Genomic DNA, 14,528 nt, shown 5'->3' on the forward strand with positions numbered 1-14,528 from the left:
TTGAAGTGGGAGCTTAGACTACTGACATAAGACTTTTCCTTTTTTTTATTTTTTTTTTGGAGACAGAGTCTCGCTCTGATGCCCAGGCTGGAGTGCAGTGGTGCCATCTCAGTTAAGATCTTCCTCCTGGGTTCAAGCAATTCTCTTGCCTCATCCTCCCGAGTAGCTGGAACTGCAGATGTGTGCCACCATACCTGGCTACCTTTTGTATTTTTAGTAGAGATAGGGTTTTGCCATGTTGGACAGGCTGGTCTTGAACTCCTGACCTCAGGTGATCCACCTGCCTCAGACTCCCAAAGTGCTGGGATTACAGGCTGAGCCACCATGCCATGCTTTTCCTCTTTTCTAATATGAATGTTTAGTACTGTAAATTTCCTTTTCTAATACTGTTTGAGCTGTCATCTACAAATTTTAGTATGTTGTATTTTCATTTTCTTGCATTCAATGTGCTTTTAGATTTTCCTTTAATTTTTTTCTTTGACTCATGAAAATTTAGCAGTGTGTTTTTTTAGTTAGAGTTGTTTGGTACTTTTTCTTTTTCTTTTTTTTTTTGTTATTGATATCTAGTTTGATTCCACTGTAGTCAAAAACCAAACTGTTGATGATTTCAATTTCTTTGAATTTGTTAAAATCTGTTTTAAAGCCTAGGATGTGGTCTTCGTTGGAATATATTCTGTGGGCACTTGATACAAGTGTGATCCTGTTGATGGATGGTGATTTTGAGTACTATATTTTTGCTGATTATCTGGACAGTTGTCTATTACTTGTTGTGAGAAGTTTGTTGAAATGTCTAAGTACAATTGTGGAAATGAGCTTCTTGTAAACAGTATATAATTGGGTTGTTTATTTAAATCCATGCTACCAATCTTTGTAGTTTAATTGGTGTATTTAGTTCATTTACATTTAATATAATTAGGGATTAGAGTGTAAACTGGTCATTATATAGGTTTTGCTCTGTTTCTTCTCTTTCTTTTTTTTAATCCCCTAGCTTTCTTTTTGGTTCCTATAAGTTGAGCATATTTTGAAATTTCATTTTGATTTATATATAGTATAAACTTAAAGTATATTTCTATGTATCTCTTTTAGTGATTGCTATTAATATTACATTTTTACCCCAATCTACTAGTGTCAATTTTTTTTATCACTTTAAGTGAAGTGTAAAAATCTTACCTCTTTTTATGTCCCTTTATTCTCCTCCCATTTAATTTTAAAAGTTTCAGTATGGTGTGTCTTCGACATGGAATTATTTAGGTTTAACTTTTTCGGGGTTTACTCTGCTTTTTGAATCTGCAGGCTTATTAATTTTGACAAATTTTGGAAATTTTCAATCATACTTCAAAAACCGTTTCAGCTCTATGCTCTCTGCTCCTCATTTTTGGACTCCATTGACATTAATGTTAGATCTTTTTTTATAGTCTCATAAGTCCCTGATTGCTCTCAATTCTCTTATTGAGCCTATCCATTAAGAATTTGTTGTTAATTATGTTTTTCAGTACTAACATTTTTATTTGATTCTTCTTTATATCTTTTATTTATTTGCTTAGGCTTTCTGTTTCATTTCTGAGACTTTCTATTTAAGTGTGTTTGTAATTACTCATTTCATTTTTGTGCTGACTTTTTAAAGCCCTTGTCAGATAATTTTAACACCTGTGTCATCTTGATGTTGGCATCTGTCAATTTTCTTTTCTTATTGAAAGTTGAGATCTTCCTGGTTTTTGATATGAGGATTGTTTTTTGATGAAACCTATTCATGTTAGGTATTACATTGAGAGACTGTGAACCTTATTTAAATCTCATGTTTCAGCAACTCTTGTTACACTGCTCAATGTCAGGGGATGAAGGGTCAGATAAAGGCCACTGCCTTTTTACTGAAAGGTTGGGTTAGAATTTCAGAGGAAGCCCAGGTTCCGTACTAACTGTTGATTTGTGGTGAGGGGCATCTCATTAGTGGTGATGGTAATGGCCTTGACTAATACAATGGCAGTATGTTTCTAAGGGGTGTAGGGGTAGCTCATTACCACTTTACTGCATTAGACATCCTGACTCTTCACTAGGCCTCCAACCACATTTCAGTAGTATGTAGATAAAAGTCTAAGACTGTCCATGTGGTTTCTATTGATATAGGGTGGAGTGTGAGGGGAGTGCTGGAAGATTTGTTACTACCTTGCAAGAATGAAAGTCTGAGATCCCTATTCAGCATTCTGAGACACCATCCAAACAGTGTGGTTGGGTCACCGTACCACAGCCTTGAAGTTCAGATACTCTACCAGGCTTGCAGGCATGGTGGCTGGGCCCTAGCCTTTTCTTTATGTTTGGAAAAGTAGAGCAGTTATTGTCGAATAAAAGTTTGCTTTTGTCTCGCCAGGCTGCCCCTCTCTGGGTCCTTTTGTTAGAGTGATCAAGCTTTTCTTGGTGCTCTTTTTGTCAGTATTCTTAGGCATTTCCTGGCTGCTGGTTTCTCCAATATGTATTTAGAGATATACAAAGCAAAATGAAAGCCCAAGTAACTCTGCGCTTTGTCAGTTCTCGGATAGCAGAGTCCCCAGTCATTCTTCCTTCCTCTTTCCACCTTTTGGGATCATTATGCTTGTTTTATATTTGATATTCAAGGTTTATAGTTGCACTTAGTGGGAGGAACAGTGAAAGCTACGTGTATTCCAACTTTCTGCAAGAGTAATTATTTTTAAAGATTTCTGTCGGACTTAATTTACAGTTCTGCCGCAATTACGTATTTCTTATAACATCAAGTATTTCATTGCTTTTTTATTTAACGGGACACTGGAGATTGGCCCATATAACAATATATGACATTTTAGGAATTTCTCACCTTGGCTCCCTTGAAAATATTTGGATGCAGGTATCACCTAAACTATCTTCATTTTCACTCAATTTGAATATTATATTACACAATGCTTAATCTTATCATTGCTTTAGTTTCATTTTCTGTGTCCTAGAAACACTCAGTTTTTTAATGCCAAATAGCGCATGTGTCCACATTCTTTTATATTTCTTTTATTTGCTTATATCCCTCAATGCTTTCCTTTATAACTTCTACCAGCTGGGCATATTTTCTCTTGTCAGATTTTATTTTTGATTTTAGTCCTTTGAGTTGTCTCAAAAGGTGGAAAAAATGTGGTGTCTATTTCCCCAACTAATATTATTTCTTCCCTGACCACCCATCCGTTTATTTAGTACAGGCTTTTGTATAGACTTGTGACATATGCCTTCTAAAGATGTGCATGAATTACAAGTAGCAAATAGGAATAAAATGAGATGTATAGGATGGTCTTAGAGATTAATAATAGTAATTAATCAATTTTTTCTGTCTGAGCCTTATCTCAACTAACAAGAGATGTCTAATCTCTTCCTCTTTCTCCAAATTCTTTTTCTTTTCTCCACTTTGCCAAGGTCCTTCTCCAGAATTCAGACAACTCTGAAAATCCAAGTCTGTTGCTAGAAGATATCTCACCCTAAGAACACAGTGAGTAGCTTTCACATCAACCACCCCAATGGTGTTGCTTACATATTTTAAGCCTCTAATTTTTCATTCTAAAAAAGGTTTTGCCCTCTGAATGAACTAATGGTTAAAAACTTTGAGATCTGGCCATCTCTTCCTGGCACTTTTGCTCTCTCTCCCTCACTCGCTTGCTCGCTTGCCTGTTTTCATTGTAAGGCTGACCTTAACATAACTCTTTGTCTTTATCTCCTAGCACATTACCCTACAAATTAGATCACTAATAAATGCTCCTTAATGATCATATTTGTTTGTGCTTGGGGAGAGCACAAAATGAAACTCTGATACAGTTTGTGACAGGCATATAATCACTTACTTGAATTGGCTTTTGGTAATTTCACCAAAGTAGGGGATAAGGATAGCAACAGTGATATTTAGAATAAACCAGAAAGAAACGATATGATTTGCCAGGACTAACAGATGATAAACTTATTTTAAAATTTTGGTATGTTTTCTCCTAATTTATGAAGAGTTCTAACATGGCATGGGATTGCCAGCAAAACTAACCTATGGCAAAAGGAAATAAAATAATCTTAAAACAAGAGGAAAAATATCCCTCGTGTTTTCATTTAATTTAGCAGTATTTACCATTGATTCACCAGATGACTTTCCTCCATGATCAATATGATTGGGAATTGAAAAGTTTTTCTTAGTTTCTGGATCAAAACATATGGGGACAAATGAGAAATCAGGGCTTGTCCCCCCTTCTGTCAAGATCCATGCTGGTAAGGTTCTTCCAGCTGTAATTGTTGAAGCATTATGTATGTCTATTCTCGGCTTCATTTCAGACAGTGGGAGGTGATGAGAAAGACAGATGATGGATAGTAGATTGAGATGCAAAAAAAAAAAAAAGAACAGACTGGCAGAAAGAAGTTTCTCAGAAAAGAGAGAACAAGGAATATGGTTAATGTTTGGTGGCTGTTGCAAAAGAGATATGTATATTTGCTTAAAGCATGGCAAGGCAAATAGATAATTTTGTGGGAATATCATTAAAATATCTGAGTAAAAATAGGATTAGTAGCAACAAATGTATGCTTATGAAGGGTGAATAGTGGTTAGATCACTTTTGTTAGGGTTTTCAGTGTGCAGAAAACTGGTCACAATTCTCAACTCTTCATGAACTGAAACTAACAGTCAGACACCCTATTCTGTAAAACACCTCAGCCTGATACTCTTTTCTTTCATTCAACAGTAATTTTGGTGCCCTAATTTTATATGAGGTGCTTAGTCAGCAGAACTTCCCAGCACCTATACCAGGTAAGCAAAGTTTCATCTCAAAATAAAAAAGATGCTTTCCCTTATCTATCTCTTTGATGTGTTTCAGATTAGATTATTAATCTTTGCATTTCAAAGAGACATTTGCAAAGTTTTTTTTTTTTTTTTTTTTTTTTTTTTTTGAGGCAGAATTCCGCTCTTGTTGCCCAGGCTGGAGTGCAATGGCACAATCTCAGCTCACCGCAACCTCTGCCTCCCAGGTTCAAGCCGTTTTCCTTCCTCAGCCTCCCGAGTAGCTGGGATTACAGGCATGCGCCACCATGTTCAGCTAATTTTTTTGTAATTTTAGTGGAGATGGGGTTTCTCCATGTTGGTCAGGCTGGTCTCGAACTCCTGACCTCAGTTTATTTGCCTGCCTCCCAAAGTGCTGTGATTACAGGCGTGAGCCACCATACCCAGTGACATTTGCAAAGTATTTATTTGAAAGCATAAAGCTATTGTTAAAATCTTCCAAGTTTTTCTTATTTTTGAATTATCACCTGTGTTTGATCACTTACTGTTTTAATGTTTGCCTCTGAACAGTTTTCTGTATTTCTGCATCACTGTGGAAACATTTGTTTTTCTTTTCCTCCCAGAAAAGACGACTTTTGATTTCACTAGATGTGTTATTTAGAAACCAGTCAAATGAAAGAACTGTTTAAGATCAAGATCGGAGAGTGTGTCACATAAACTGTCATATATGCACTCTGTCTGTATCAATGTTCAAAAGTACGGAGAGTTTTGGGGAGTGTTATTTGTTTATTAAGTATCTCATGTTACATACTTTCAAGGAAATTGTCGCTTATTCTTTTGTAAATAATGTTTTAAGAAATGTGTCATTTTAGTGTTTGGTCTCTAGAAATGATAAATAATTAAAAATAGACGTAGGCCACCAGCTTGCCAGAGGTTTAATGAAGTTACAAAAACTCTGTGACCAATATATCCTTTGAAAGATTGACTTAGACCACCATTGTCTAGTGAAACTCTCTGAGATGAGGAAAACTTTCTATATCTGCTCTAATGGTATAACTCCCAGCCACATATGGCTATTGAGTGGTTGAAATGTTCCTTTTATTACAGAAGTAACTAACATTTTAAGTTATTTGAGTTTGATACATTTAAATATAAACATAAATAGACACATGTGGTGAGAGATGACCATGTTGGGTGGACATATTTAGACAAATGCTGAGATTAAACATATACTTCAGATTTTGTTAAACATTTCATTCAGAGAACTATAGAAAACTGAGAAGAATAGTTAATGTTTTGCTAAAACCCCAAGCCTGGCACATAAGAGTCATTCAGTGAGTGTTACATTTTTCCCTTTCCTTCTTCTTACGATGTTACAGTATCACAGTGCATACAGGTAATATAGAGCAAATTAAAACATTAAACATTTAGGCCAGTTGAGGTGGCTTACACCTGTAATCCTAGCACTTTGGGAGGCCGAGACGGGTTGCATGAGCTCAAGAGTTTGAGACCAGCCTGGGCAACATGGTGAAACCTCGTCTTTACAAAAAAATACAGGAAAATTAGCTGAGCATTGTGGTGTGGGCCTGTGGTCCCAGCTACTTGGAGGGCCAAGGCAGGAGGATCACTTGAACCTGGGAGGTCGAAGCTGCAGTGAACTGAGATCTTGCCACTGCATTCCAGCCTGGGTGACAAAGTGAGACCCTGTCTCAAAAATAAATAAATAAATAAGTAAATAAATAAAGTATTTATATTTGTCACAGGTTTTTACCATGATGAGAAAGTATGCAACAAGAAAAAATCTTGTGTGTCAGTTGAGATAGATTCTTTTTACAGTTCTTTGTATAACTAATAAGGTATTAGAAAGTATTGCCTGCTTTCTTTTCTCTCCAATAGTGGAATGGAGGTGTAGCCACCTTTCTCCCATCTAATACTGTGATTTTACTAAGTTGAACCATATGACATTGTAAATTTTATAGCTTAAACATGAGCAATTATGAACAGTTCAATTCAGTTCAACAGATTAGTTAGGAAAAATAAATGGCATACTGAAGGAAAGGCCACATGTATTTTAAAATGTAGTTATTCCCCAAATTATTAAACACTCATTATTTTCAGAGAGCATATTTTTGAGTAAAATAAATAAAAATGGAAGTGTCTGTATAAACATGTTTATCTGTGTGGGCATGTATATATGCCATAACTTGCCTCCAGGCTGTAATGTAGAGGCATAGTCTGTATATTCTCCAGGAACATGACTTAAGAAAAAAATTTAGTCTCTGTTTCTCTCAGTTCATATATGGCTTACATTTGCACATAGTTGGGTAAATTGAAATTCAAAATCTTATAATTGAGAAGAATATCAGGTCCAGTTGATTTCATACCATATACCTAACCACCACGGCAGGTCTTGAAAGAACAGAGACAACTTTGGGAGGCCGAGGCGGGCGGATCACGAGGTCAGGAGATCGAGACCATCCTGGCTAACACGGTGAAACCCCGTCTTTACTAAAAAATACAAAAAACTAGCGGGGCGTGGTGGCGGTGCCTGTAGTCCCAGCTACTCGGGAGGCTGAGGCAGGAGAATGGCGTGAACCCGGGAGGCGGAGCTTGCAGTGAGCTGAGATCTGGCCACTGCACTCCAGCCTGGGCGACAGAGCGAGACTCCGTCTCAAAAAAAAAAAAAAAAAAAAAGAACAGAGACAGACTCTTCAGTAGAATAGGGTAATCAGAATGATGGCTTCTTACTTTGGAAGGTGTTCTCATCCTCTTAGGGAACCAGAAGCTCAAAACTGATAATGCCTGTTTACAGATGAAATAATTTATGCATGCAGAAAACACAGGGGAGATAGCATGGTATTTGGGCTACTGGTTTCAAGTTGTAATAGAAGAATAGATGGATAGAGAGAGGAGTCTTAAGATCTGTATCAGCTCATCATAGCTTCCCTGTTCCCAGTCTTGGTGAGTGGAAAACCCAGGACATTCCCACCCATGGAGGGTCTATTAAAAAAAAAGAAGTAACATAACTGACCTGAAGCCATTTGCCTGGGAAATGTCTTTGGGCTGCTGCTGAGAACCAGTGAGGGTATTGCAGAAGGGGAAGAAAATACTAATGAAACGGTGATGGTGGTGCCCCAGGGTGTGTGGGGAGGAGGCAAAGCAGATTTGAAGCACTGTGGGGACTCCTCAGGCAGGCTGTGCCCATGAGCTGCTCCCCCACTGCCTGCACATATCTGCGGGCTAAAACCTGGGCTCAGCCTTCATGTGGCCAATGAAAACTGACATTTCCCATATCCCAAGGTTAGCCTAACAGTAATTAAAGCATCACATTGCACACAATTCTTTCCATTATAATTTAAGTGGATTTTATGCTATTTTAAAAACCATTCTAGTTCCCACTGTGAATAATGAATACAAATAAAGTTGAATGTCAGACCTGCAATACAAATCAAATAAGAAAACCTATAAGTATCCCAAACATCTGCCCCCACAATCCCTAAGTCTCAGGTGCTTTGCTGCCAGCCCAACATTTCATAAATGTTTGCCCTGGTTTGCTTTTGATGTCAAGCTACCTCAATGGGCCACTTCTGTTCCATTAACAATGATAGGGCACCTCACACTCTGAGACATCCTTCCAGCTTCCACCGTCTTTCGAGAAATTCATTCATCTTTCTAAGCAGCTATATTAGACAGTGCCAAGAAGATTTCTAAAAAGGAGATAGACAGACACACCTACTCAGAAATCACAAGGTCTTTCAGAGATGATAATTGTTTTTTTTTTTTTTTTTAAATCACTGAAAGAATGGGGCTTTTGCTCAATTCATTTTCTACACCTTCAGTCAATGTGCTTTAAAATGTCCCTGCCTCTCTGGATCCCTAGGAGGACAATTTACAGTTACGCTCCCTTGCAATTGTGGATGTGATATTGTTGTGTTCTGATTCTAAATAACACAACAGAAGGTTGACATCAGCGTATCTTGCTCCTCTCATTGTTGTTCCATGAAATAGGAAGAGAAACTGGAAACAGAGCTTTACACATGGTCTAGCTTGAAGGATAGTACAGAAAAGGTTGAAATCTTGTAACCCCATTTCTAAATGCATGAGAGGGGATAGATTTGGGTGTCTGCTGCCTGTTCACCATGGACACCCAAGACTCAGAAACAGGGAAGGAAGCCTATAGCCTTTCTGTGACTCATTGAAATGCAGAAAAGCCTGGTGATGGGGAGTTGTTTTTATTTTTATACTATTGCTAGACTGAAAAGCATTAATATTGTCATACAGATGGTCACCTATGTTGGAAGCTTACGAAAGAACTCCAAATTGTGAAAAGATTATTCTAAATTTAGGAAAGCATCAACTCCCTAATGCTAAAGGTGGAGCCGTGCTGCTAAACATATTAGTATTTCTTAATTCAAACACCTGTTCTGCCCGTACGATACATAAAAAAGCTCTTATTTATTGCTTGCATCTCCATTTCAGATTTAATCTCACTATAAATTCATCTCATGTTAATTTATGTGCAAACAAAGACACACACATTTTAAATATCCGAAATGCTGGAAATAAACTTATTTTTAATTTTGTGCTTGTTTTCCATTTGTCAACCAGCAAATGAAAGGACTGAATAAATCATGCACTAATTGCCAGCGGTGCTAAATTTAGTGTGAGATCTGGAATCCTTTTGATCAAAACCGCTGAATATGAAATCATCCTCAGCTCTCTAGGCAACTTTATCCGCCTTCCTATTCTCCATCTGTCAGTCACCTGGGAATTTGTGAACTATTCCATATGTCAGGCTTGTCAATCACAATGGGATGTGGGACCTATCTGCCTACTGCATAGGAATTCTTGTTAAAAAATTAATCTGCATTTAACTGGTAGTTCTATATTTTGAATACCATATTGTTTGGTGTTTTGAATTTTTTTCTCTATGTAAGGTTAATAGAAATAAATTTTATTTAAATCGTGTAGATTAAAAGTCTTCATTTAAATAACATTTACAAGCTTGTAACTGTTACACATATATCTGTTATATATAGCCAGTAATATTGTGCATGCATATGCAACATTTTAAATAGAATTCCCTTATTATGGTAACACTGAATCTGACACAAACCTATCTTACCTACTGACACTCTAAATATATATGAAATAAAAAGTAATAAACGTGTGAACATCTCACCATTTTGAGATTCACAAACTTATCAAATTTAGTTCTGAGAGAAAAATGATTCACCAAAGGTGCTTGATTTTAAGCTTAAATCCATGTAAAATATTCAAATATCTCATTTAAATAAATATGCAAATAAAATTGTATTCCTCACAACATCATTGCCTTTCTTTCGTATTTTTATTCTAAACCAATTAGGAAAATTCAGAAATCATATATTACATAGAATGTCTGAAATATTAACCTCATTTTATTTGAAATGTTTACATAGTTCATATTCTAACTCCATTTTCTTATGATAGAATTTGAGAAAACAAGCAGCAGAACTATTGAAATATTAGAAAAAGCTCCAAACACAGCATATTGGAAACAATGATAATAGTGCTAGAAATCCAAATCAGGGTACAGACCTTACAGTTCTGTGACCTTAGACAAATTACTTAAATTTTTGTACCTGAGGTCCCACGTCTGTGCTATGAGGACATAAATAGATACAAATCTAAAAGATTGTTGGAAAAAATGAAATAATATATGTAAAGCCCTTAAGAAAATGCCTGGCAGATAGAAAATACTGAATAAATGTTATATACTGTATGTGTTGTCAGAGTCAGTATTCATCCTGTGGAGGTTAAAGGAGGGAATTGAATACGGGGAAATTGCTGTAGAGATGTTGGAAGAGCTGAAAACATTGAGTCCGTTTGCTACATTACGGCCACCTGGAAATCAATTATTTTCTCCCACATTTAATGCCCTTCAGAGTTCCCCATTTTTCTAAGGAAGGAAATCCTTAAAAGGGCCTACAAGACCCAGAGAGCAACAGCTCTCATTAATTGTGCACACGCCTCCCTTAGACTCTGTACCTTTTTCTTAGCCTAGAAGCACCATGCTTCCTCCCACAGGGCCTGCCCTCACACCCAGCCCTCTGTCTGGAGCCCTTTACCTCTGTCTCTTGACCCAAATATTCTTGAGCTCTCAACTCAATTATCACTTTCTGGGCTTCCTCCTTCCCTTGGGCCCTTAATGCTCCCATGCTTATACCCAGCACTGTATAATTAATCACTAAATGTTTAGGTTGCACATAAATCTGTCCTTCTGTCCTTTGATTATACACTTATTTGAGAGATTTTGATTCATGTTTCTCTGTCCCACTAGAAAGTGAATTTCATGAGGTCAGGGACTCAGTCAGATTGGCTTCTAATTGTTGTTGTTGTTTTTTTTTTGAGACGGAGTCTCGCTCTGTCGCCCGGGCTGGAGTGCAGTGGCCGGATCTCAGCTCACTGCAAGCTCCGCCTCCCGGGTTTACGCCATTCTCCTGCCTCAGCCTCCCAAGTAACTGGGACTACAGGCGCCCGCCATCTCGCCCGGCTAGTTTTTTGTATTTTTTAGTAGAGACGGGGTTTCACCGTGTTCGCCAGGATGCTCTCGATCTTCTGACCTCGTGATCCACCCGTCTCGGCCTCCCAAAGTGCTGGGATTACAGGCTTGAGCCACCGCGCCCGGCCAGATTGGCTTCTAATTGAGTCCAATAATGACACGTAGTAGGTGGGCAGTATATTTTTATCGAATGAGTGGCCTGCCTTAATGAGCGAGTTTTCAGAAGATGAAGAGTAAAGAAATGAGTATCTGTGCATTTAAGTGCAAATGTCCTAACTTAAATAACTAAGTGGGTAAGTAGTGCACTTAGTAATTTAATAGGAATAAAATGTGAAATCGACATAATTGCTTTCACACAACTGTAGTAAACAGAATTATATCTGACTTGGAGTAACTATCCAGCACACTGTGGACCGTGTCATAAACTCCATAGGCTGCCTTAGCGTCATCTTTCAGTATCTACCAGTCGTTTTCTACATACATCCAATGCTCTCTCCATTGTAATAAATCTCTGATTTCATGTATGTCCTCCTAAAACACTGCTAGTCCTCTGAGGAGGTGCCTGGTCTGAGTCTTGATCTCCTTTTTTGCCTTAGAACCTAGCATAGTGCCTGATACATAGTGGCATGTCATTACATTTTGTTTAGTGAAGATATAGCTTGTGTTCAGAACAATATGCCTTTTCTTTGCTGCTTAGCTTAGATGCTTATAAACTGCTTTTGTTCCATTGATCTCCATGAGCCCCTTGGTTGTACTATCTTCCATCGTCACAGACTGTGCATTTTCCTGTCTATCCATCATGAGAATGCATTCCACTAGCTACAATAGGGACGAGAGAATACAATATGGTCAGTTTAAGGCAAATTCACCATTACTGTAGGAAAATAAACAAAAGAGGGAAGCAGAGAATAAAAGAAGAATGAGGAGGAAGGAAAGGAAGAAGGAAGAGAGGAAATAACAAAAGGAATAAACAAACCCACATATTTTCCGTAAATATTTTTTTATTCCTAAATACAGTCAGAAATGCCTTGAAATATCACTTTCAAAAAACAAAATTATTTCGTTTAATGACAAATAGCAACATGAGAGAACTAAAAATATTATCCAGAGGTATCTGAAGATAGCTTTTAAAAATTTATGTTACACAACTCAGCAAATTTGCTTAGTTTTCTATTTATGCAAAAATAAAATAAGAAACAGGAAGAAGGTAACAAAAAGTAAATTAGATGAAAAAGATAAATTGAATAATTATTTTGGCTGTGTGTGTGTGTGTGCGCACACGCGTTTCTGGGATATGGCTACTATTTTCTCTAACCATGAACACCAAACAGAAGTGATATAATAAAAAATTACAAATATTAAACGTATGGTTTTATTAAGAATTTACAATTTTATGCTAGAAATACAAAAGCAATTCAAGTTAGAGAATTTTTAAAGTACAAGTTAAAAGATAAATCAACATTAATAGATACATAAACACCATTTGATAAATTTAATTTGCCTCCAAATTGAATGTTCTTAACATGGTAAAAATAGAACTAAACACCTTGAATAAAATTGTCATTAAAAATTTGCATCAAAATCACATGTAAAGTGAAATTTTAAAATATTCTTGAAATAAAAAAATGAGAAAAATAAAGATATTATTGTCACTGATGCTATTCAACATTGTAGTAGATATCCTGGCCCATGTAATATGACAAGAGAAAAAGAAAAACTATGATATAAAAATTAAAATAAAAAAGACACACCGTCATTATTTAGGACCACATGGCAAGCTACCTAGCAATCCTCAAAGGAACCACTAAAAACCTATTAGAATAAGAGATATCAGTGAAGAGTCCTAACAGAATTCAAAATTTAAAAGTCAGTTTCTTAACTAAGTAGAAAATTTGGGTAGGAAGGATCTGAATAACTAGAGCAAAAGAAGCTACAAAGTACCTGTTAATAAACTTGATAAGAAATGCTCAAAAGAGGTATAATAAAATCCTTACATTACTTTGAAGGGCACCATTTAAATAAATTAATTTGGAGACATGCTTCTTACAAAATAGTAATGTTTCATATTGTAAAAATCTTGATTCTCCAGATAATCTATAAATTTGGATAATCCCAATAGAAATTTCAACAGAAATATTTTAATGTAACAGAACAAATTCCAACTTCCATTTGGAAAAAAAATCATGACTGTTGTTTTAAAAAATGAGAAAAATAAAAACTCTGGACATGTTACAAAAGGTTAAAAATATACTGTAAAGCTAGAGTAATTAAGTCAGTAAGATATTAGCACAAGAATAAATAGAAAGGTCAATGAGAATTGTACATAGCACTAAAATTGATCCAAGTATGACAAAGGGTCACTTAAATTAGTGGGGAAAAGGAAGAACTGTAGTAAATGTTGTTGGGAATACTGGCTATCTTTTGGATTAAAATAATTTAGACCAAACCACATAAAATTAATCTGTAAAAATGTAAAAAAGCATTAGAAAAAATATTGATCTGTGAAACGGAGATTGTCCTATACCTCAGGGTTTTAGGAGGGTTAAGTGGTTTGATCCTTGTAATGTATCCAAAATATAGTAAGATTTCACAAATCTTTTTTAAAAATTTTAAAATTTTAGCTTTTATTTTAGGTTCAGGATACATGTGCAGCTTTGTTATGCAGGTAAATTGCATGTTATGGGGTCTGGTATACAGATTATTTCATCACCCATGTGATAAGCATAGTACTCAGTAGGTAGTTTTTTGATCCTCCCTCTTCTCCCTTCCTCCACACTCGAGTAGGTCCTGGTGTCTGTTGTTCTCTTGTGTTCATGAGTACTCAGTATTTAGCTCCCACTTATGAATGAGAACATGTGATATTTGGTTTTCTGTTCCTGTTTTAGTTTGCTTAGAATAATGGCCTCCAGCTCCAAGCATGTTGCTACAACAGATAGAATCTCATTCTTTTTTTATGGCTGAGTAGTACTCCACGGTGTATATGTGCCACGTTTTCTTTATGCAGTCTACTGTTAATGGGCATTTAGATTGATTCCATGTCTTTGCTACTGTAAATACTGCTGCAATGAAAATGCACATGCATGTGTCTTTATGTTAGAATGATTTATATTCTTTTCACTGCTTTTTTTTTTTTTAATAGAACCTAGGTTTTGTGTCTTGCTTAAGAACACCTACTCACATACTAACAGGAGAATTTTCTCTGATATGTTATCTTAACATTTCCTCACCTTAGACAAGGATATT

At 36.3% G+C, this 14,528-nt stretch overlaps 1 long non-coding RNA gene across 1 annotated transcript in view; it reads left to right on the plus strand.

The window, feature by feature from the left end:
• Positions 1-14,528, plus strand: part of LOC103877179 — a 121,254-nt gene that overhangs the window by 88,598 nt on the left and 18,128 nt on the right. Inside the window, exons 7-8 of the long non-coding RNA XR_002516803.2 lie at positions 3,409-3,481; positions 4,707-4,771. This is a non-coding gene — a long non-coding RNA (uncharacterized LOC103877179). The remainder of the gene's footprint in view (positions 1-3,408; positions 3,482-4,706; positions 4,772-14,528) is intronic.

Source organism: Papio anubis, chromosome 14, assembly GCF_008728515.1.
Source record: "Papio anubis isolate 15944 chromosome 14, Panubis1.0, whole genome shotgun sequence".
In the NCBI taxonomy this organism is placed as follows: Eukaryota; Metazoa; Chordata; class Mammalia; order Primates; family Cercopithecidae; genus Papio; species Papio anubis.